Source organism: Choloepus didactylus, chromosome 2 (assembly GCF_015220235.1).
Source record: "Choloepus didactylus isolate mChoDid1 chromosome 2, mChoDid1.pri, whole genome shotgun sequence".
NCBI lineage: Eukaryota > Metazoa > Chordata > Mammalia > Pilosa > Megalonychidae > Choloepus > Choloepus didactylus.
In genome coordinates this window covers 204,654,364-204,675,914 of record NC_051308.1, presented here as the reverse complement: position 1 = coordinate 204,675,914, position 21,551 = coordinate 204,654,364, and the positions used below count along the sequence as shown (strand labels likewise).

The window sequence follows — 21,551 nt, the reverse complement described above, 5'->3', positions numbered from 1 at the left end:
CAAGCTAAGATCTTCAGTGAGTGGGGAGGGTGTGGTACTGGGAGATGAGTAGGTGACAGCAGCAAGGGAGGGTAGGGGGCAGTTGTGCCGGTTTGAATGTATTGTGTCCCCCAAATGCCATTATCTTTGTGGTCTTGTGTGGGGCAGATGTTTTTGGTGCTGGTTAGATTTGCTTGGAATGTGCCCCACTCAGCTTTGGGTAATGATCATTTTGATGAGATGTTCCCATGGAGGCGTGGCCCCACCCATTCGGGATGGGCCTTGATCAGTGGAGCTATATAAATGAGCTGACTCAGAGAGAGGAAACTCACAGAGTGCAGCTGGGAGTGATGTTTTGAAGAGGAGCAAGCTTTCTAGAGAGGAACGTCCTGGGAGAAAGCCGTTTTGAGGCCAGAGCTTTGGAGCAGACGCCAGCTGCCTTCCCAGCTAACAGAGGTTTTCCGGACGCCGTTGGCCATCCTCCGGTGAAGGTACCTGATTGCTGAGGTGTTACCTTGGACGCTTTGTGGCCTTAAGACTGTAACTGTGTAGTGAAATAAACCCCTGTTTTATAAAAGCCTATCCATCTCTGGTGTTTTGCATTCTGCAGCATTAGCAAACTAAGACAGATTTTGGTACCAGAGAAGTGGGGTGCTTTTGCTGTTGAGTTTGCAAATATCAAACATGTTGGAACGGTTCTTTAAATGGATAATGGGAAGATTCTGGAAGAATTGTGAGGAGCTTGATAGAAAAGGACAAAACTGCTTTAAAGAGACTGTTTATGGAAATATGGACTCTAAAGATACTTCTGATGAGGACTTAAGCAGAAATGATGACTGTGTTGTTGCAAACTGGAAGAAAGGTGATCCTTGTTTTAAAATGGCACAGAATTTGGCAAAATTGAGTCCTGGTGTCAGATGGAGGGAAGAATCTGGAAGCAACAACCTGGAATATTTAGCTGAGGAGATCTCCAGACTACATGTGGAGGATGTACCCTGGCTTCTCCTTGCAGCTTATAGTAAAATGCGAGCAGAGAGAGATAAACTTAGAACTGAACTCTTGGGTGCAAAGAAACCAGAAGCTGATGGCTTGGAAAATTACGAGCTTCCAGGGGGTAGAATCCCAGAAGCTACAGCCCAACGTGAGGATGTAACCAAACATGGAACCCAGCCGCCATTTCAGTACAAGCCAAGATTGGAAAAGGAGTGAAGTAGAAAGGATTTGTGGAAAGTTCTATTGTCTGATGGCTTTGACCCCTGTGTGCTTCGCGGAAAGCCAACAGAATTTTTGCGAGATCTTTATAGACAGAGCCATTGCTGGTCTGGACTGGAGGAAACAGACAAGGAAAAAATTAAAGGAAAAATCTCTTCAAAGACAGAGCCATGGAGGTTGAGGTCTGGAGTTAGGAGGTCTCGGGCTGGGAGAGCGGAGCAGCCCACATGCATGGAAAGGGTGAGTTTGCCCTGGAGGTCGAGGGCAGGCCTTCCGCCTCGATGCTCTGGAAGAGTTTTGCCATCTGAGGCCCCAAAGAGGGCGGAGCACATTCCCAGGGAATTGGGGAGAGCCTGGCTGCCACCACACTGTTCTGAAGGGGTTGAGCGTGTGCCCCGGAGATGGAAGGGAATCCGAGAGCTGCCCCGATGTTTGAGGAGGGTGGGGCCGAGAAGGTGGTCTCCCCAATGTGTGGGTATGTTGGAGCACTCACCCAAGCGTTTGGAGAAGAAAGGGCTGCTGAAAAGGCCCTTAGGAAGGGTTAGGCTCCGGCTCTCTCAAGCCCCAAGGATGCAACGTTGTTCTGTTAATGACTCTCAGACTTTGAAATCTAATGGAGTTTGTCCTGCGGGTTTTAGGAACAGTTTTGCTCCTGTTAACCCTGGTTTCCTTACTGTTTCTCCTTATGGCAATGGAAATGTTTATCCTATGAATGTCTGTCCTTTGTATATTGGAAGCATATAACCTGTTGTAAGTTCACAAATCCACAGCTAGAGGGGAATTATGCCTTAGGACTGGCCATGCCTAAATTGATTTTGATGGGATTTTGTACTTAACTTTTGTTACTGAAATGATTTAAGTTTTTGTGATGTTGTGATGGAATGAGTGTATTTTGTATTTGAAAAGACAATGTCATTTTGGGGTCCAGGGGGTGGAATGTGCCGGTTTGAATGTATTGTGTCCCCCAAATGCCATTATCTTTGTGGTCTTGTGTGGGGCAGACGTTTTTGGTGCTGGTTAGATTTGCTTGGAATGTGCCCCACTCAGCTGTGGGTAATGATCATTTTGATGAGATGTTCCCATGGAGGCGTGGCCCCACCCATTCGGGATGGGCCTTGATCAGTGGGGCTATATAAATGAGCTGACTCAGAGAGAGGAAACTCACGGAGTGCAGCTGGGAGTGATGTTTTGAAGAGGAGCAAGCTTTCTAGAGAGGAACGTCCTGGGAGAAAGCCATTTTGAGGCCAGAGCTTTGGAGCAGACGCCAGCTGCCTTCCCAGCAAACAGGTTTTCCGGGCGCCATTGGCCGTCCTCCGGTGAAGGTACCTGATTGCTGAAGTGTTACCTTGGACGCTTTGTGGCCTTAAGACTGTAACTGTGTAGTGAAATAAACCCCCGTATTATAAAAGCCTATTCATCTCTGGTGTTTTGCATTCTGCAGCATTAGCAAACTAAGACAGTAGTGTTTCTGGATAACAAGATCAAAGAACAGGTTTTTGTTTTTTACATAAGGATGGCATGTCTGATTTGGAAGTATCAGTGGAGTACAAATAGGATTTCAGGGATTCTGAGGTGCTTGGAGTATAGAAAAAAGAGCACCTTCCGTTGCAGAAAGCTGTTGGGGAAACGGTGTTTTCAGAGGAGACTCGGGTTTCTATGAAAGTAGAGGAAAGAATATTCACTGAAAAAGCTGAGGATGTAAAGGAATAAGACTTCACAGAATGCAATGGAAAATTAGAGTTTAGGGCAGGGGAAGAGAAGTGGGAGGTTGGGCCAAGGAAAAGAAGCACAGAGTAGTGACCTGTGGATGAGAAAATTGGCAAGGGTATGTTTGGGAGAATGAACAAGAATAACCAGTGTTTTCATTTCCTAGCTGCTAAAACAAATGCTATACTATGGGTTGGCTTAACAAAAGGAAGTTATTAACTCACAGTTTCAGAGGCTAGAAGGCTTACTTCCTCCCAGGACTGGTGTCTTCTGGCTGGTGGGCAATCCTTGGGATTCTTTGGCTTTTCCATCATGTGGCAATGCACATGGTGATGTCTTCTTTCTCCTCTGGATCCCACTGACTTCCAGTTTGTGGGTGCTCCCTGTGGCTTCTCTCTCCACACCATTGTCTCTCTGCTTATAAAGGACTCCAGTAATCTGGATTAAAGCCCAGCCCGATTCATTTGGGCTGCACCTTAACTGAAGTGACATCCTAAGATTTTATTTACAATGGGTCCATACCCACCTGACTGCATACCAAGAACATGTCCCAACTGGGATACATGAGTCAATCCACATCAACCAGGATGTGAGGCTGGTGGGTTGGTGGGTTTTGCTGGCCTCAAGGATGCACAAGGATCAATCCTGTCTTCCCCTGGGGATGGTGCACTCAGGCTGCTCAGCACACACAACTATGGCCTGATTAGATGATACTTCCAAGAGACTCCAAGTCTGGTGTCTGGGGAGACTCCAGGTTCTCTGAAAGAAGTCCACTGTGGTCTGGTTCAAAGTTGAGGGGCCTGGGGAAAGGCTCAGGGTTCAAGCTGCTGCCCCATCGTCAAGGTAAGCACTTCCTCATTCATTCAACACATTTACTGAGCAACCTCTATGTATCTAGATTATTCTAGATTCACTATTCTAGACTCCAAAGATACAGCTGTGAACAAGATAGTCAATACACAAAAATTATAATAAATAAGCACATTTTTTAGTGTCTTGGGAGGTGATAAGTACTATGGGAAAAAAAATAGAACAGGACAAGGGAATGCTGGAGAAGAGATTACAAGTTTAAATGGGATAGTCAGGATGGACCTCATTGAGAATGTGATACTGAACAAAGACTCAATGGAAGAGAGAGAGAGAGCCTTGTCAGTTTCTGGAAGCAGAGCACTCTAGACAAAACCCTAAGGAAATCTCAGTCGCAGTTAACAGGACTATGACACCAGGAGCCAGGAATGTGCCGGTTAGTCCAGAGGAGAGGAGAACCATCTGGATGCTTTAAAGGGGCCAGACCCTGGTGACTGTACAGGTATGTGTTTCCTGAGATGATGTCAGCCTTCCGAGAGCTGATTTAATTAAATGAAAGTTTCAGCTGGGTGTGGATAGGTGCTCTGTGCTATGGGAAAGCTCCTGCCACAATGTGGTGTTTTATAGTAGCCGTGTGGACAACATGGGGACTTTAATGTTCAGTCTGATTGTGAGGACTTCACTGTGAGGACACAAAGATGATGAGAGCCAAAACGAATAACTTTTAAATTCTGGAGCCTTGTGAGCCAAGCCAATTGTGAAAGGCCTATAAACATGGAGCAATGTAAAATATTCCCAGAGGTGTAGTTTTCTAATTCCAAAACAGCCTGCCAAGTTCCCTATGGCTGCAAGGGGGAAAAATTTACTGAGCACCTACTATATGCCCAATGCTGTACTAGGTACTTTACATGTTACCTATTCTTTACAGCAACCCCTTAAATGATCTCATCTAGTCTCATGGCTTAAATACATCTTTATACTGATGACTCCCAAATTTATATCTCAAGCCCAGTCCTCTCTTCCCTCATTCCAAACTCATTTATCCAATCTTGCCTCCTTCTCTTGTTATGTGTCAGACATCTCATACTTAACATGTCTGGGACCAAACCCCTGCCTCCCAGAATCTTCCCAATCTCAGTAAATGGCAACTGCATCCTTCCAGTTTTTTGGGTCAAAAATCTTAACATTGTATCTTTGACACCCAAGTCAAATCATCAGCAAACCCTATCGGCTTTACCTGAACTATCTCTAGATCCCACCACTTCTCACTTACCTTCACCACCATCATCCTGTCCAAACAAGAATCATCTGCTACCTACATTATTGCACTCCTGACTGGTCTTCCTGCTTCCACCCTGCATGGTGAGACCAAAGTGATCCTGTTAAAATGCAAGATAGATCCTGTTATTTCTGCTATCAGAACTCTCCAATGGTTCCCTGTTTCTCTCAGAGTAAGAGCCAAAGTCTTTACAGTGCTCACCAAATCCCTACATGGTTCAGACCCCTGTTTTCTTACTGTTCTTCTTGCTTATTATTCCATTCTGGCCTCCTTCCTCTGCCTCAAACACTCCAGGCCCATTCCTCAGACTCTTGGCATTTGCTCTTTCCTATTTCCAGAACACTCTTCCCCAGTTATCTGCAGCACTTGCTCATACTCTCACCTTTGCAGACCTTTGTTCCAATATAACCTTCTTGATTGGTCTTCCTGCCCATCCTACTTAAAATGGTGATGCCATCCTCCATTGGCATTCCCTGTTCCCCTTCACTGTAATTTTTCTCCAGAGTGTTTGGCACTGTCTGATACCCCTTGTATAATTCACTTACTTGTTTATTGTCTGTTTTCTCCCACTAGAGAGAGGACGGGGTATTGTCTATTTTGTTCACTACTATTTCCTAGCACTAAAACAGTGCCTAGCACTTCATGATTGCTCAATAAATATTTGTTGGATGAATGAATGATTTGGTGGACAACTCTATGATATAGATGGTATTTAAATGCATTTTAACAAATGAGAAAGCAGCGTTAAAAAGGATAAGTAATTTGCTTGTGTTCACAGAACTATACGTGGTCAAGCCGGTATTTGAACCCTTCTCTGCCTGGTTCCAAGCTTTCTACTTTTCCCACTATTCAACCATAGCTTTCTATTTTTTTCCAAAATCTCGCTCTCAGTTTGACTCTAAGTTTGAACAACTACATGTAAAGTTTGTAAGGGCAGGGGCTACGAATGTCTTGCTCACAGGGGTATTCCTTGTGCCTAGTATAGTATTTGTGGCACATAGTAAATAGTCAATAAATAGCTGTTAAATCAATTAAGACTTGAGAGAGGAGGATCTGAGCATGACAGAGTAGTGCCATCTTTGATAACAAAACCCAAATCCTCCAAGTATCAATAGTCGAAGAATTTCAGGGAGTGGGGGAGACAAATAGTTAGAATTGCCAAGTGGCACCTGCCTTTGTCTAACTCTGAGTTTCACCATCTCCTGGAGGGTCTCTCACTTCAAGAACTGCTGCCACCAACCATCACAGTGATTCCAGGGAGCACAACTTCTCTTTCAGTGTTTAAAAAAAAGGGGTGGGGTGGGAAGTTTCTCTTGATTCCTCTTAGCAAAGCTAAAAATATTTCACTAAGATTAAAAGAGGACAATAGGGAAATAAACCCAGAGAATACAAGAAATTTGAAGAAGTGGTCTGGTTTGCAAAATGCAGAGTTCTGTCTCTTCTGTAGCTAGCTCAAGCTTAGGCCATACTTAGTTCATTATGGGAGAGCACACACTGCAGGATTTGGCTAGGCTCTTTGCTTTTTTGCTTCTTCTAGCCTGTTTTACAACCCGCTGCTCAAAGACTTCATCCTAGATGTCTTGATACCTATATCATCAAAACCCAAAGAGCCAAATTCCCACTTTGCAGCTCAGCTAGGGCTCTCTCTGCTCAGTGGTTCCCAACCTTGACTGCATAGTGGAATCACCCGAGGAGCTTAAATAGCCACTAATGCCTACATTCCCACTCCACACCCCAGCCCCAAGGATTCTAAAGTGTTTGGGCTGGGGTGTAGGCTGGCCAGTGGGATTTTAAAGCTCCCCAGGTGAGTCTAATATACAGCCAAGTTGTGAACCACTGCTCTAAAAGCTTCCATTTCCTGCCTGAGAGCCGCTCCTCTGCCCCAGGTGATTGATATCAAGAATAAACTCATCTTTCAGGTGAGGCCCCTGCTGAAACATAAGAGTGTCTACATGCAATGTTTCTCAACCCAGAACCTTACCATCCAGAGATTCTGATTTAATTAGTCAGGGGTGGGGCCCAAACACCTTAATGTTTAAAAGTTCCCCCAGGTGATTCTAATGTGCCAGGGCTTAGGACCATGGCTTTACAGCCTTCAAGCCTGTCACTCTAATCATATCAGAATATAGCATAGTAACTACTGCATACTGGAGCAATACTAATGTTAACCTAATACCAAAACCAGATAAAGACATTATAATAAAGGAAAACTACAGACCCAATATCTCTCGTGAACATAGATGCAAAAATCCTCAATAAAATACAGTATTAGCAAAGCAATCCTGACAATGTATAAAAGGAGTTATACACCACAGCCAAGTGGGATTTATTCCAGGTATGCAAGGCTGTTTCAGCATTCAGAAATCTATTAATGTTATCCATCACATTAATAGGCTAAATAAGAGAAACCATACGGTTATATCAATAGATACAGGAAAAGCATTTGACAAAATCCAATATCCATTCATGATAAAAACTCTCAACAAAATGGAAATAGAGGGGAACCTCCTTAATTTGATTAAGAACATCTGCACAAACCTACAGCTGACATCATACTTAGTAGTGAGAAATTAGGTGCTTTCCTCCTTAGATTGGGAAAAAGGCAAAAAAGCAAAGAACCCTCTCACCACTCCTATTGAACGTCATACTGGAACCCCTACTTAATGCAATAAGACAAGAAAGGAAATAAAAGGTATACAGATTGGGAAAGAAGAAATAAAACTGTATTTGTTCATAGGTGATATGATTGTCTATGTAGAAAATACCTAAGAATCAATTTAAAAAAAAAACTCTTGGAAGTAATAAACTATTATAGCAAGGTTGTAGGATACAAGATATAGAAAAAAAAAAAAATAGCTTTCCTATATACCAGTAATGAAGTTAAAAACTATACATTTTACATTAGCACTGTGCCAGTTTGAAGGTATTGTGTCCCCCAAAATGCCATTATCTTTGATGCAGTCTTGTATGGGCAGATATATCAGTGTTGATTAGACTGTAATTCTTTGAGTGTTTCCATGGAGATGTGCCCCACCCAACTGTGGGTGATGACTCTGATTGGATAGTTTCCATGGAGGTGTGGCCCCACCCATTCAGCATGGGCCTTGATTAGTTTGCTAGAGCACTATATAAGCTCAGACAGAAGGAGTGAGCTTGCTACAGCCAAGAGGGACACTTTGAAAGCAGACTTTTGCTCCAGAAAAGCTAAGAGAGGACAAATGCCCCAAGAGCAACTGAGAGTGACATTTTGGAGAGAGGCTGCAGCCTAGAGAGGAACGTCCTGGGAGAAAGCCATTTTGAAACCAGAACTCTGGAGCAGTCGCCAGCCACGTGTCTTCCCAGCTAACAGAGGTTTTCTGGATGCCATTGGCCATCCTCTAGTGAAGGTACCCGATTGCTGATGACTTACCTTGGACACTTCGCAGCCTTAAGACTGTAACTTTGTAACCAAACAAACCCCCTTTATAAAAGCCAATCTATTTCTGGCATTTTGCATAAGGGGCAGCATTAGCAAACCAGAACAAGCACCAAAATAAGAAAGACTGTCAGCAGACAAATATATACATATATATTAATTATGTATAAAGAAATAATAAGCATATATTTTATATAAAAATATAATGAAATACATATAGGACCCATATGAGGAAAATTACAACACTCTAATGAAAGAAATCAAAGCTCTAAATGAATGCAGAGATATTTCATATCCACGAAAAGGAAGAATCAATATTGTTAAGATACTACTTCTTCCCGACTTGATTTATATATTCAATGCAATCCCAGTCAAAAATTCCAGCAAGTTAATTTGTGGATTTTGACAAATTGATTCCAAAGTTTATATGGAAAGGCAAAAGACCCAGAGTAGCAAACACAATCCTGAAGAAGAACAAGTTCAGAGAACTGACACTACCCAACTTCAGGACTTAATATGAAACTACTGTCATCAAGACAGCATAATTTTGGTAAAAGAATAGACACATAGATCAGTGGAACAGAAATGGGAGCCCAGAAATAGACCTATACAAACATAGTCAACTCATCTTTGACAAAGGAGCCCAGGCTGTTCAATGGAGAAAGGATAGTCTTTTCAATGACTATCCATTGCAAAAAAAAAAAAAAAAAAATGAATCTAGACACAGACCTTACAGCTCTCACAAGAATGAAACTCAAAATGGATCACAGACCTAAAGGTAAAATGCAAAATATAAAATTCTGGAAGATAACCTAATAAAATCTGGGGGACCTTGGGTTTGGCAATGAGTTTTTAGATTACACCACCAAAAACATGATTCATGAAGGAAAAAATTGACAAGTTGGACTTTATTAAAATGAAAAAGTTCTGCTCTGCAGAAGAAACTATTAAGAGAATGAAAGGATACGCTACACATAGACTGGGAGAAAATATTTGCAAAACACATATCTGGTAAAGTATTTATGTCCAAAATATTCAAAGAACCTTTAAAACTCAACAATAAATAAACAACCCAATTTAAAAATGGGCAAAAGATCTGTACAGACGCCTCACCAAAGAAAATATACAGTGGCAAATAAGCATATGAAAAGATGTTAAACCTCACATCATTAGGGAATTGCAAATTAAACGAGATACCACTACCCACCTATTAGAGTGACTAAAACCCAAAAAACTGATAGAACCAAATGTTGACAAGGATGAGGAGCAGCAGGAACTCTCATTCATTGCTGGTGGGAATGCAAAATGGTATAGCCATTTTGGAAGAGAGTTTGGCAGTTGCTTACAAAGCTAAAGAGAATCTCATTGTATGATCTAGCAATCTTGTTCCCATTTACCCAATTGAGTTGAAAATTTACATCCACACAAAAACCTACATGTGAATGTTTATAGCAGCTCTATTCATAATTTTCAAAAACTAGAAGCAACCAAGATGTCCTTCAGTAGGTGAATGGATAAACAAACCGGGGCACATCCATACAATGGAATGTTAATTCGGTGATAAAAAAAGAGATGAGCAGAGTCGGGCAAGATGGTGGCATAGAGAGGAGTGGAAGCTAAGTAGTCCCCGGAACAACTACAAAAAACCAGAAACAACTAGTAAATAATCCAGAATAACTGCGGGGGGACAAACGAGACCATCCATTCATCATACACCAACCTGAATTGGGAGGAATGCCCAAGAACACAGCATAAAATCTGTAAGTAAAACCTGCGGAACCAGGTCGGGAGACCCCCTCCCCCATAGCCCGAGCTGCGGAGCCTCGTGGTGCCAGAAAGAAGCTCTCTCCCAGCAAGCGAATATAGCTCAGCTGAGCTCCAACTGGGGTTTTAAGTAGTGAGTGTGAACTGCTCACTACAGGTACGCAGCCCCAAAAAACAGACAGAGGCTTTGGGTGACGACTGACCTGGGAGAGCCGGAGGGTTGCCTTGGACTGGGTCTGAAGGGCACTATCTGTTTCTTTTTTGGCTCAGTGGAGAAAGCCCCAGTCATTTTCAGTTTCCAGGGTTGTGACTCTGGGAAGGGTGGAGACACCACAAGCCGAGAGCGAGACCATTGAAATGCTAATGACCTCCACCTGGGGGCTCTGTCTTCTCTAGGAGGAAAGGGGTGGGGCCCTTTCCATTCAGAACCAGACCCCAGAGCCTGGGGGAACACGGCCACACCTCCTCACACCAGTCAAGAATTATAGGCTAACAGGCATCACCTGCTGGGCAGAAAAGCAGTGACCTGAGGCATCAAAGGGTGGAGCAATTTTCTAAGACATACCCTCAGGGAAACCAGATACTGAATATTTCTTCCCTCTGGAACCTGAGCCTGTTCTGGTCTGAGAAAACCCGATTTGGATAACCAAGGAAACCATGCCTAGACAACAGAAAATTACAACCTACACTAAGAAAAACAAAGTTATGGCCCAGTCAAAGGAACAAACGTACACTTCAACTGAGATACAGGAATTTAAACAACTAATGCTAAATCAATTCAAAAAGTTTAGAGAAGATATTGCAAAAGAGATAGAGGCTGTAAAGGAAGAACTGGACATGTATACGGCAGAAATCAAAAGTTCAAAAAACCTACCAGTAGAATCTATGGAAATGAAAGGCACAATGCAAGAGATGAAAGACACAATGGAAACATACAACAGCAGATCTCAAGAGGCAGAAGAAAACACTCAGGAACTGGAGAACAAAACACCTGAAAGCCTACACGCAAAGGAGCAGATGGAGAAAAGAATGAAAAAATATGAGCAACGTCTCCGGGAACTCAAGGATGAAACAAAGTACAATAATGTATGTATCATTGGTGTCCCAGAAGGAGAAGAGAAGGGAAAGGGGGCAGAAGCAATAATAGAGGGAATAATGAATGAAAATTTCCCATCTCTTATGAAAGACATAAAATTACAGATCCAAGAAGTGCAGCGTACTCCAAACAGAAGAGATATGAAGAGGCCTACGCCAAGACACTTAATAATCAGATTATCAAATGTGAAAGACAAAGAGAGAATCCTGAAAGCAGCAAGAGAAAAGCAATCCATTACATACAAAGGAAGCTTCATAAGACTATGTGCGGATCTCTCAGCAGAAACCATGGAGGCAAGAAGGAAGTGGTGTGATATATTTAAGATACTGAAAGAGAAAAACCACCAACCAAGAATCCTGTATCCAGCAAAGCTGTTCTTCAAATATGAGGGAGAGCTCAAAATATTTTCTGACAAACAGACAATGAGAGACTTTGTGAACAAGACACCTGCCCTACAGGAAATACTAAAGGGAGCACTACAGGGTGATAGAAGACAGGAGTGTGTGGTTTGGAACGCAATTCTGGGAGATGGTAGCACAACAATGTAAGTACACTGAACAAAGGTAACTACGAATACGGTTGAGAGAGAAAGATGGGGAGCATGTGAGACACCACAAGAAAGGAGGAAAGATAACGACTGGGACTGTGTAACTTGGTGAAATCTAGAGTATTCAACAAATGTGATAAAATGTACAAATATGTTGTTTTACGAGGGAGAACAAGCAAATGTCAACCTTGCAAGGTGTTAAAAATGGGGAGGCATTGGGGGAGGGATGCAATCAGCATAAACTAGAGACTGTAACTAATAGAATCATTGTATTATGCTTCCTTTAATGTAACAAAGGTGATATACCAAGGTGAATGCAGATAAGAGGGGGGGATAGGAGAGGCATGTTAGACACTTTACATTGGTGGTATTGTCTGATTCTTTATTCTACTTTGATTTAAGGTTATTTTTCCTTTTGCTGCTTCCTAGCTGTCATTTTTTTTGTTTCCTCTTTCTGTTGCCTCTCTACCTTCTTTGACTCTCCCTCCTGCCTTGTGGAAGAAATGTAGATGCTCTTGCTTAGTATGAGCAGAATGTTCAATTAGGATGAACTTAACTGTTTGGAAATGAACAGGGGTGTTGGTAGCAAGATGTGAGAATAACTAACAGCGCCGAATGGTGTGTGAATGAGGTGGAAAGGGGAAGCTCAGAGTCATATATGTCACCAGAAGGAAAGTTGGAGGTCAAAAGATGGAAATGTATAAAACTGAATCCTATGGTGGGCAATGTCCATGATCAACTGTACAAATACTAGAAATCACTTCATGAACCAGAACAAATGTATGACAATACAATTAGAAGTTAATAATAGAGGGGCATATAGGGAAGAACTATATACCTATTACAAACTATATACTACAGTTAGTAGTATTTCAACATTTTTTCATAAACAGTAACAAATGTATATCAATACTAGGAGTCAACAATTGAGGGGGGTTGGTTAGGGATAGGGGAGGTTTAGAGTTTCCTTTTCTTTTTTTCTTTTTTCATCTTTCACTTTATTTCTTGTCTGGAGTAATGAAAAGTTTCTAAAAATTGAACAAAAAATTAAGTGTGATGGATGCACAGCTGTATGAGGGTACCCAGGGGCAAGTGATTGTACACTTTGGATCTTTGGATAATTGTATGGTATCTGAACAATCTCAATAAAAATGGGAAAAAAAAAAAAAAAAGAGATGAGCTAGCAAGCCACAAAAAAGACATGGAGGATCCTTAAATGCGTATTACTAATGAACAAAGCCAGTCTGAAAAGGCTATGTACTTTATGATTCCAACTAGATGACATTCTGAAAAAGGCAAAACTATGGTGACAGTAAAAAGATCACCAGTTGCCATGGGTTTGGGGGAGGGGTGAGGGATGCGCCTCTATTATTAACTTCTAATTGTATTGTCATACATTTGTTCTGGTTCATGAAGTGATTTTTTTTCCTTACTTACAAACTGGGGATAATACCCACCACCCAGGATTGTTTAATGAATAAAGGTAATGTAAAAGCAAAAAACGAAAACCCTGGTATTGCTCATAATTGTTGGTTCCATTCCTCCACTTGCTATTATTTTCCTTCCTAAATATCTCTTGCAAGTTTCCTTCCTCTCCATATCCACTATTACCCCTTATTTCAGGCCTCCTCATTTCTCTCTTGAACTATTGCATGGGGTTCCTCTGCGTGAAAATCCTTCAGTGACTCCCTGTTGCCTGCAGCACAAAGTCTGGGCTCCTTGTCCTGGTAGCAAGACCATGATCTGGTCTCGCACAGTTTGTTCCATCAGTACTGAAGAATTTCCAGTTCCCAGATGTACTGGGCTCTCTTTCTCCTTTGAGCCTTTGCATGTACTGTATGCTCTGCTGAGAATGCCCTTCCCTCCTCTCTTTGCTTGACGTCACCTCCTGAGGATGCTTGCCCTAATTCCCCAGGCCACTTTAATTGCCTCATCTCTGTACTCCCACACCCCATGCATAATTCTATGCTTGTATTTATACTAAAAGATAATCTTTCATTTCCTTACCTTTCTTGCTTACCAGCATAGAAGCTCCTCAAGGGCAGGAACCAAAATGGAAAACCCTCAGTGCAGTGCTTCTGAAACTTGCCCCCCACAAAGTACCCTTAATGGAAGAGGAGAGCGGGCAGTTCCCACTTCAGGCACAATAAGTCTTTGAAATCTTTCATTTTATTTTTTTTAAGGGTTTTGCATTCTCCTCCATAATATATTTGTGTTTATTTTAATACATTCTTCCCCATATCTCCAGGTAAATGGCACTAAATTTGTTCTGCGGCTTTAGTATCCCCTGGCCTTGATCATACAACCCCCGGAAGTGACCTACCAGTTTGAGAAACTTGGATCTGGTGGACTTAGAGAGGCTGTTATCTCAAAATCACGATAATGACCTTTATCTTGTGCTGAGGGCTGATAGAAAAATGGGACACAAGTCTCCACGGTGATTTTCACTACAGGACAGACAGACCTTATGACATTTAGCCCTTCCGTCGGGCACAGCAGAGGCTCAGGATGCCAGTTGCAGACAAGTCCCTCCGTGCAGAGCTGGCCTCAGGTCCACAGCCTTACCCCCGTCCCGGGAGTCTTCTGGCCTCCCTGCCCCACAGGCAGAAGTTTGGAGACGGCCAAGTGAGCTGGAAGGAGTATTACAATTAAAAAAATTGAAAAGACCAGTTTTTTTTTTTCTCCTTAAATTAACGAAGCCATGGTAATAATTCAGATGAATCTAGCAGTGGATCTAGATGTTCATTTGATCTTCCAAACAGCCTTATGAAATGTATATTATTTTATTCTTCTAAGTGTTAAAGAAACTGAGTCTGTCTTACCTGCGGTTACCCAAGTGGAAGGGCTAGGGCTTAAACTCCGATCTTCTTCCCTCAAAGCCCTTTGCTCTTTCTATCAAAGAAAGCCAGGGCTTTGGTAAGAACAGAGCCCCAAGTCAGTTTCCTCTTGTCAAAAATGAGAATAATAGTTACCTTAGAATAGGGCTGCCCCCAGGGTGGGCCTCAGCTAAATATTTTTTGTAATGCCTATATAAACAATTTGATTTAAAAATGTATTTTAATTTAAAAATTAAAAAAACAAAAAATATATGATTTTTAAAATATATTATAAAATTCATAGGCCCATATGAAGTATAGTGATTTATTGACCCACTAGTCTAAATCATGGGAAGAGAAGAGCTACTTATGTATTTGTTTACTGTCCAATTAATGCACACGAAGATTCAACATAGTGTCCAGGCACTGTTTCTTTCTGTTCAGTTTGGGAACCATCCCTTCAGGTTCTTTGTTGTCAAATCCATCATTCCTGGCTAATTTTATATCTTCCATTCTAAGAAAAAGGTAGCATTGCTGTTATTACTCACAGTGCCATGGCTCTTTGAAACTGTTTGTCTAGCAACAATATAGATCTGTTCTCTTCCGTTCTCTGATACCAGTTGTCTAATGCCGGTTATGTCATCACGCATGACTTTGCATTATCCTTCGTGCCGCCCATGAGTACCGGCTTCCGATGACTCTCCTTGTGCTTCATTGATGATGTCCACAAATGCAAGTCGTAACCAGAATATGCAGGCAAGTGTGCACTGTAATTAGCTTTCTGGTCATGTCAAATTTGCCGTTCAAAATTTTATAGTGTAAATGTACACAGCACGTCTTCCCACCACGTCTCCTCTGGCACTCTTTCAGCCCCGCATGCCTGGGTCTAAGAGGAGTGCCTCCTTAGGGGATTATTGCAGAGCTGAATTTGATGATTATTTCTACTGCCTGGCACATAATTGGTGCTCGTTAATATCAGTTCCCTTGTTCTATTCAACACCACCCAGAAAGTGGATGCGGTTTTAAAGAAATCAAGTGTACAAACAAAATTGAATAGGAACAGTCTGAATCAGTCCCTGGTAGGAGAATTGTGTATACAATGTGGGCTAAAGCATTTGCAAGAGCTTAGTGGAGCCCATCCTCCCAACCAAGAGGAAGTAAATTACAAGACCCTGAAAACAAAGATAAACCACAGTAACATCAGCTCCAGAATCACTGATCAAGCAGGAAAACGGCCTGGTTCGATGAAAAGGTATTGCATGCCCAGAAGCAAGAGCAGAAAGGCAGGGCCTCCAGAGCCAAGAAGTACCACAAGTTCCAGATGGGTCAGATCAAGCAGTCCCTCTTCTCCTTAAAGTGATGGTAGAAAACAGCAGACAGTGCTGCATAGTTTATCACAAATGGTGGACATGGAGCAAAAGCTGTAGAGAAGCCCAGGTCTGAATTGGTGACCTCAAAGAGCAAAGGGTTAGGGATTCCCAGGGCAGAATGGATCAGCACACCTCAAATATGGATGGAAGAAGAGACCAACTGATGCTAATGCAGGAGCCGGCAGGCCTGTAATAATAGGGGGAAGAAGGGGACAATCAGAGGAGACAGAAATTGTCCTTAAAGGAGAAAAATTTCCATCATGGAGCTTGAGAGGATCTATGGCAGTTTTACATAACTTGAGAACTGGCCATTTCAGAAAAAAATTAAAATGAAAATGTTTAGTGACAGAATAGGATTATTGGAGCTGAGCTAAGCTGTTTCTGCTGTTTCCCATGTGTCTAGTGATTAGAGGAATGCATCTGTATCAGGAAGGTTAGAAAGGATAGAACTGAAGAAGGGGTATGGGAGTGAGCTCTGTGCCCTGGATTCTTATCTGTGTTGAGGCAATCCCCCAGCATCATAATATTGGCTAGTTTGATTAAGTTGCTGTATTTGCTTGAATTTCTTAGGCAGTGTGCTAGGTGCACACATACGTGGTCTTATTTTATTTGCAAAACAAGCTCCTTGAACTCCACCTCACAAAATAGCACATGGAATGAGGCTCATCTAAGTTCAGTCCTCTCTGAGTGGGTTCTAGACATTGGATCACTGGTCACAAAACGCCCGCCACTGATCTAGAGTCCTGAGGAATAGCCCTGAAATTCCCGCCCTATTTCCCGGCCATTCCCACCTCTCCCCAACACTTGGCTCAAGAAACCTTCCCAGTCAGTCACCAATGAGTTCAGTGCAATAAACATTCTGTTGGGTGCGTCTCTTACTTTGTGCCATGCATTATGCTAAAATTTCGTGGTCCAGGAGAGAGTAATATTTAAATGGATAGTCACTCTTTGGTGTAACAGGTGCTAGACCATAACGATGTCCTGATCCTAATCTCAGATCAGTGCCTGGTGCAAAATAACAAGACTGTTGCAGTTTTCATGTATTAAGTGATAACTCTGTGCCAGGCATTGTGCTACACACTTTATTCTCAACATAATCCCCACAACAATTTTATGCAGTAAGTACTAGTATAATCCTCATTTTAAAGATGTGGAAATAGAGGCATAGAGCAGCTAAGTAACGTGCCCAAAGTCACCCAGCTAGTAAGGGATAGAACCAGGATACAAATCCAAGCAGAGTGATTTCATTGCCACTAAATATTTATTGACTGAATGAAAGAAAGGAAGGAAGGGAGGGAGGAGGGATGGAGACAAGGAAGGAGGTGGGAGAGAATGAAGGCGTTCACAGACAGGTGAGTAAGCATTGATAAAACTCTGCTGTAGGTAGAGTGGAGACCCCAGGAGCGTTAGGTTGGTTCTACCTGGGAGGGGAAGCAATCTCGAAAAGCTTCATAACAGAAGTGGTGCTTCAACTGAATCTTGAAAGAGGAATAGGTGCCCACCGGCCAGGGCAGGGTAAGGGAGTAGAAGCCAAAAGAAGAGTTAGGCCAACCCTTCTACTTTGTGCTACATCCTTGCCCTGTCTCATCTATTTGAAGACCTTCTTCCTACAACTAACTGTCTCTCCTATATACTGCGTTTCTCTCTTACTTTAACCAGCTTATAAACATGCTAAAATATTTCCTAACCTGTAAACAACACTACTTTTATCCTGCTTCCCTTCTCCAGCTATTGCCTGATTTCTCTGCTTCCCTTTGTGGCAAAACTCCTCAAAAAAAGTAGTCTATATCCTGTGATTCCAGTTCCTCTCCTCTTGTTTTCTCTTAAACCCAGTGAAATCAGTCTCACCGTCACACTCAAGTGAAACAGCTCTTGTCAAGGTCAGTGGTGACCTCTACACTGCCAAATTGAGCACAAGTCCTCCAGCCACACCTTACTGGGCCTGACAGTGTTCAACAGAGTTGGTCCCTGTGTCCTTCTCGAGACACTTTCTTCCCCTGGCAACTGGGACTTCACACTCTCTCGTGATTATTTCTCTATCTCAGACTGCTGCTTTCAGCCTCCTATAGTGCTACTCCCATATTGCCCCAGTTTCGATCCTTCTAGAGCACACATCATGCGTGGCACTCTCCCACTGTATAATTCAGTGATTCTCCTTGTAACAGAATCCAAACTTTGGCCAAGCATTCCTAGCCTCCACGATCTGACTGTCTGCCTCTGCCACCTCACCTTGTATGTAATGTTTGCATGGTGCCTTAGAGGACAGCCAGCCCCTCCAAACGTGCTTTCCCATCAAATCCTCACAAGATCCCTGTTTGCAGGTGAGAAAACTGAGAATCACATTTTCGGTCCCCTGCCCAAGATCACACAGCTTGTCAGAGTCCTCCATGAAAGTTTCTGCTTCCAGATCCTATGCCCTTTCTGTTTACAACCCATTGCTTGGCCTAGTTCCCTAAACTCAGGGCTCCTCAATGAAACAGGGCAGTGGAAGTATGGTTTCTTCTTTTGGGCTCCACTCTTTCCATCTGAATTTCCTCTGGAGAGTGCAGTGGTTTGCACTCTTCACCCCAGGGGCCTGGTAGTCACGTTTGCAGGACAATGGGTGCTCTTACTGGTTGAAATGCTAAGTCTCCCAAAATGAAAGTCTAGCTGCAGAGAAGAAGAAGAACAAGGGCTGAATGATTTGATCAGACATCTGGGGACCTCCTGACATTTGGAGTGTGAGTGCCTTAGAGAAACTAACCATTCTGGCCTGAGGGAGTTGGCTACTGTTGATCTTGGTGGGTTTGACGGCTCACTGCCCCAGAGGTCCCAGCCTGCTGTATGACTCAGAATCCCCAACACTCCCCCTATTCTTCTCTTCACTGGGATAGTCAGGCAGCTGTTCCTAAGGCATTTTAACTTGGTAATGACTGGACGTGGCCCACTGTACCCAGATCTGCACGTTTTAGAAGTTATGTTGCTTTCTATATGGCAGTGGGGGAAGGGTAGATTTTAGAGCCGGTCACCCTTAGTATCTGACCACCGCACACTGCCATGGGGAGGGCAGTATCTCCTGTCTTCCCTGCTGAGTTCTGGCTTCCTCATGCTCCAGCTTGCCAGTGCTCCCTCTTCTCCCTTACAGATTATCTGAGCCCATGAACTCTGGGCTGTCCCGCAGCCCTTATTCTCAAAGCCCCTTGCCAAAAAGTTGATGGGACGAACTAGAGAGAGGAAAGATGGGGCCACAGATTTGTCTGTTGTTGTACATTCATTTCTGCCATGCACTGTTAGGAATAATGGTCTCTATCTGTCTTTGAACTTCTTTGGGAAACTTTCTGGAATTCAAAAAAAGCACAGGAACCCAGAGTACCAGGTGGGCAAGCAGAAGGTTGGGGGATTGGGAGTCCAGGATACGAGGGGGTTCAAAATGCCTTCCCACTGGTGTCAGTTCTTCCCAAGAGCTCTGTGAGGCCGTCTGGCCCCTCTTCTCCACCCCACCTCCGGCTGTGCTGACGACTCCTGCGCTGTCACTGGACTCTGTCTTCCCCTGTGGCAGCACTTGCTGTGGTCTGCCTTGGTAGGAGAGTGACATCACGTTGAAAGCTCCTGCTCTGCTGTTAGAGAGAAATGAGTTCAGTTCCAGTGGCTGCCATTTACCAGCTGTGTGATCTCGGATAAGCCTCCTCAGCTTTCTGAGCCTCATATGTAAATTAATAACTAATAGCCCCTGTTCACAGGGTTGTTGGGAGGAGTAATTGAAAAACTCCATAATGTTTTAATCTCTGTGCCTAGTCCAAGAGCTGCAAGTCAGTAATTGCTCCGAAGTTTATATTTCGTTTCTAAAATACAGTTGTTTACCTAAGAAAATATCATTATTCCTTTGTTAAAACCTTTGACTTTCTTTTGCCTACCAAATAAAGTCCCAGCTGCTTGGCTTGTCACTCAGCATTTGCATTTACATTTGCATTGCAGGCTTTGGATTTTTGTTGGTAGGGAAGGCTTCAAAATGTAGATCTCTGGAAGAAATTGCACATGGTTACAGATGAGTTTGTCTAAGTTCAATAAGCAGTTACTCTGCGCCAGGCCCACAGGGGCACTTGGGTGAATCAGACCTGACACAGGAAAGGCAGTGACATCATCACCTCTGGCTCTCTGGTACTGGCTGCACCCAGTCCTTACAGAAGGCAGCCCTGGGGGAAGACTCGCTACAGGGCCCCAGCCCAGTAGAGCAGCCGGGCAGTAGGGCATTGGCGGCCGGCCCAAGGGTGGAGGCGGGTGAGGTTGGGACTCGGAACAGGCAGCCAGCCAGGGCTCACTCAGGTGCCCCCGCATGCAGGGCCTCTAGCTCGGCAGTCCTCAAGCCCAGTCACTGAATGTGTCCTCTTCTCCCTTGTGACGTTCTACGCTGCAGATGTGTTTGGTGGCAGAGCCGTGACTCCAGCCCCACAATGAACACATAGGACCTCGAAACCCAAAGATGTGAGGTGACTTGATAGTCACACAGCCACAAAGCCAGGGATAGAACACAAGTCTTTGGAAAAATCCTCAGCAATCTCTGACTTGTGGGTTCCTGAGATTGTCTGGTCTGCAGTCCAAGTGCAGCAAGGAGGGGTCACTTCGTTCCTTCGAAAATTCATAGGTCTTCTGTGTGCCTATCTCTGTGCAAGGTGTGGGGGTGCAGAGTTAAATCAGACTCCGACCTCAGGAATGGGCAGTATAATGAGGCAGTCATACTATCAACAATTGCAGTCCAGTGTGGCAAGTGCTGATGGGCGTCAGCATGTGATATGGGGTGTAGGGAAGCACTGAGCCCAACCTGAGGGGCAGGGAAGAAATCCCAGGGCAGTTGACATCTGAGCTTCACCGTGAAGGACTGGTAGGTGTTAGCCAGGAGAAGGACAAGAGAGAAGCTTCCAGGTAGAGAGAACAAGAGAGCAGGTGAGCATCTTCTATTAAATATCTAATGGTTATTTTAATAGCCCCAGCAATATACATGTATTCTATCGCTATTCAGGGCACTGAGAATGGTGTGGAGAGAATAGAGGTTGATGAGGCAAAGGTGCAAAGGGCAGTGCCCATCTTTACCAAAGCTGGAATAGCTCTTTCCTTGGACACTTGTGGGTGTCTAAGCTCCCATCCCCCAGTCTGGGAGCCTGTATGGAGTTCCTGATTTCCTTGGTGTCAGGCCTGCTGCAGAGAATCTGTGAAATCCCATGAGTTCCTTTTATCAAATTCTGCTGAGGGGACTTGCTTACTTTTGTACCTTTTCCCTTTTGTTTTGTTTTTCTCCTGAAGCCCTGTTGTGGAAGGGGGCCTCAAGTGCTGATTGTAGGGAACAAAGCTTTTTCTAAGGTTTAGACACCTGCAGCTCTGTTCTAGTTTGCTAATGCTGCCGGAATGCAAAACACCAGAAATGCATTGGCTTTTATAAAGGGGGTTTATTTGGTTACACAGTTACAGTCTTAAGGCCATAAACTGTTCATCAACAAAGGGTACCTTCACTGGAGAAAGGCCATTGGCATCCGGAAAACCTCTCTTAACTGGGAAGGCACGTGGCTGGCTTCTGCTTGCTTCCAG

At 43.5% G+C, this 21,551-nt stretch overlaps 1 protein-coding gene across 8 annotated transcripts in view; it reads left to right on the top strand.

Annotated features, from left to right (window-relative positions):
* ST3GAL3 (ST3 beta-galactoside alpha-2,3-sialyltransferase 3) overlaps positions 1-21,551 on the top strand; it is a 250,394-nt gene that overhangs the window by 140,596 nt on the left and 88,247 nt on the right. The gene's annotated exons all lie outside the window — the stretch shown is intronic.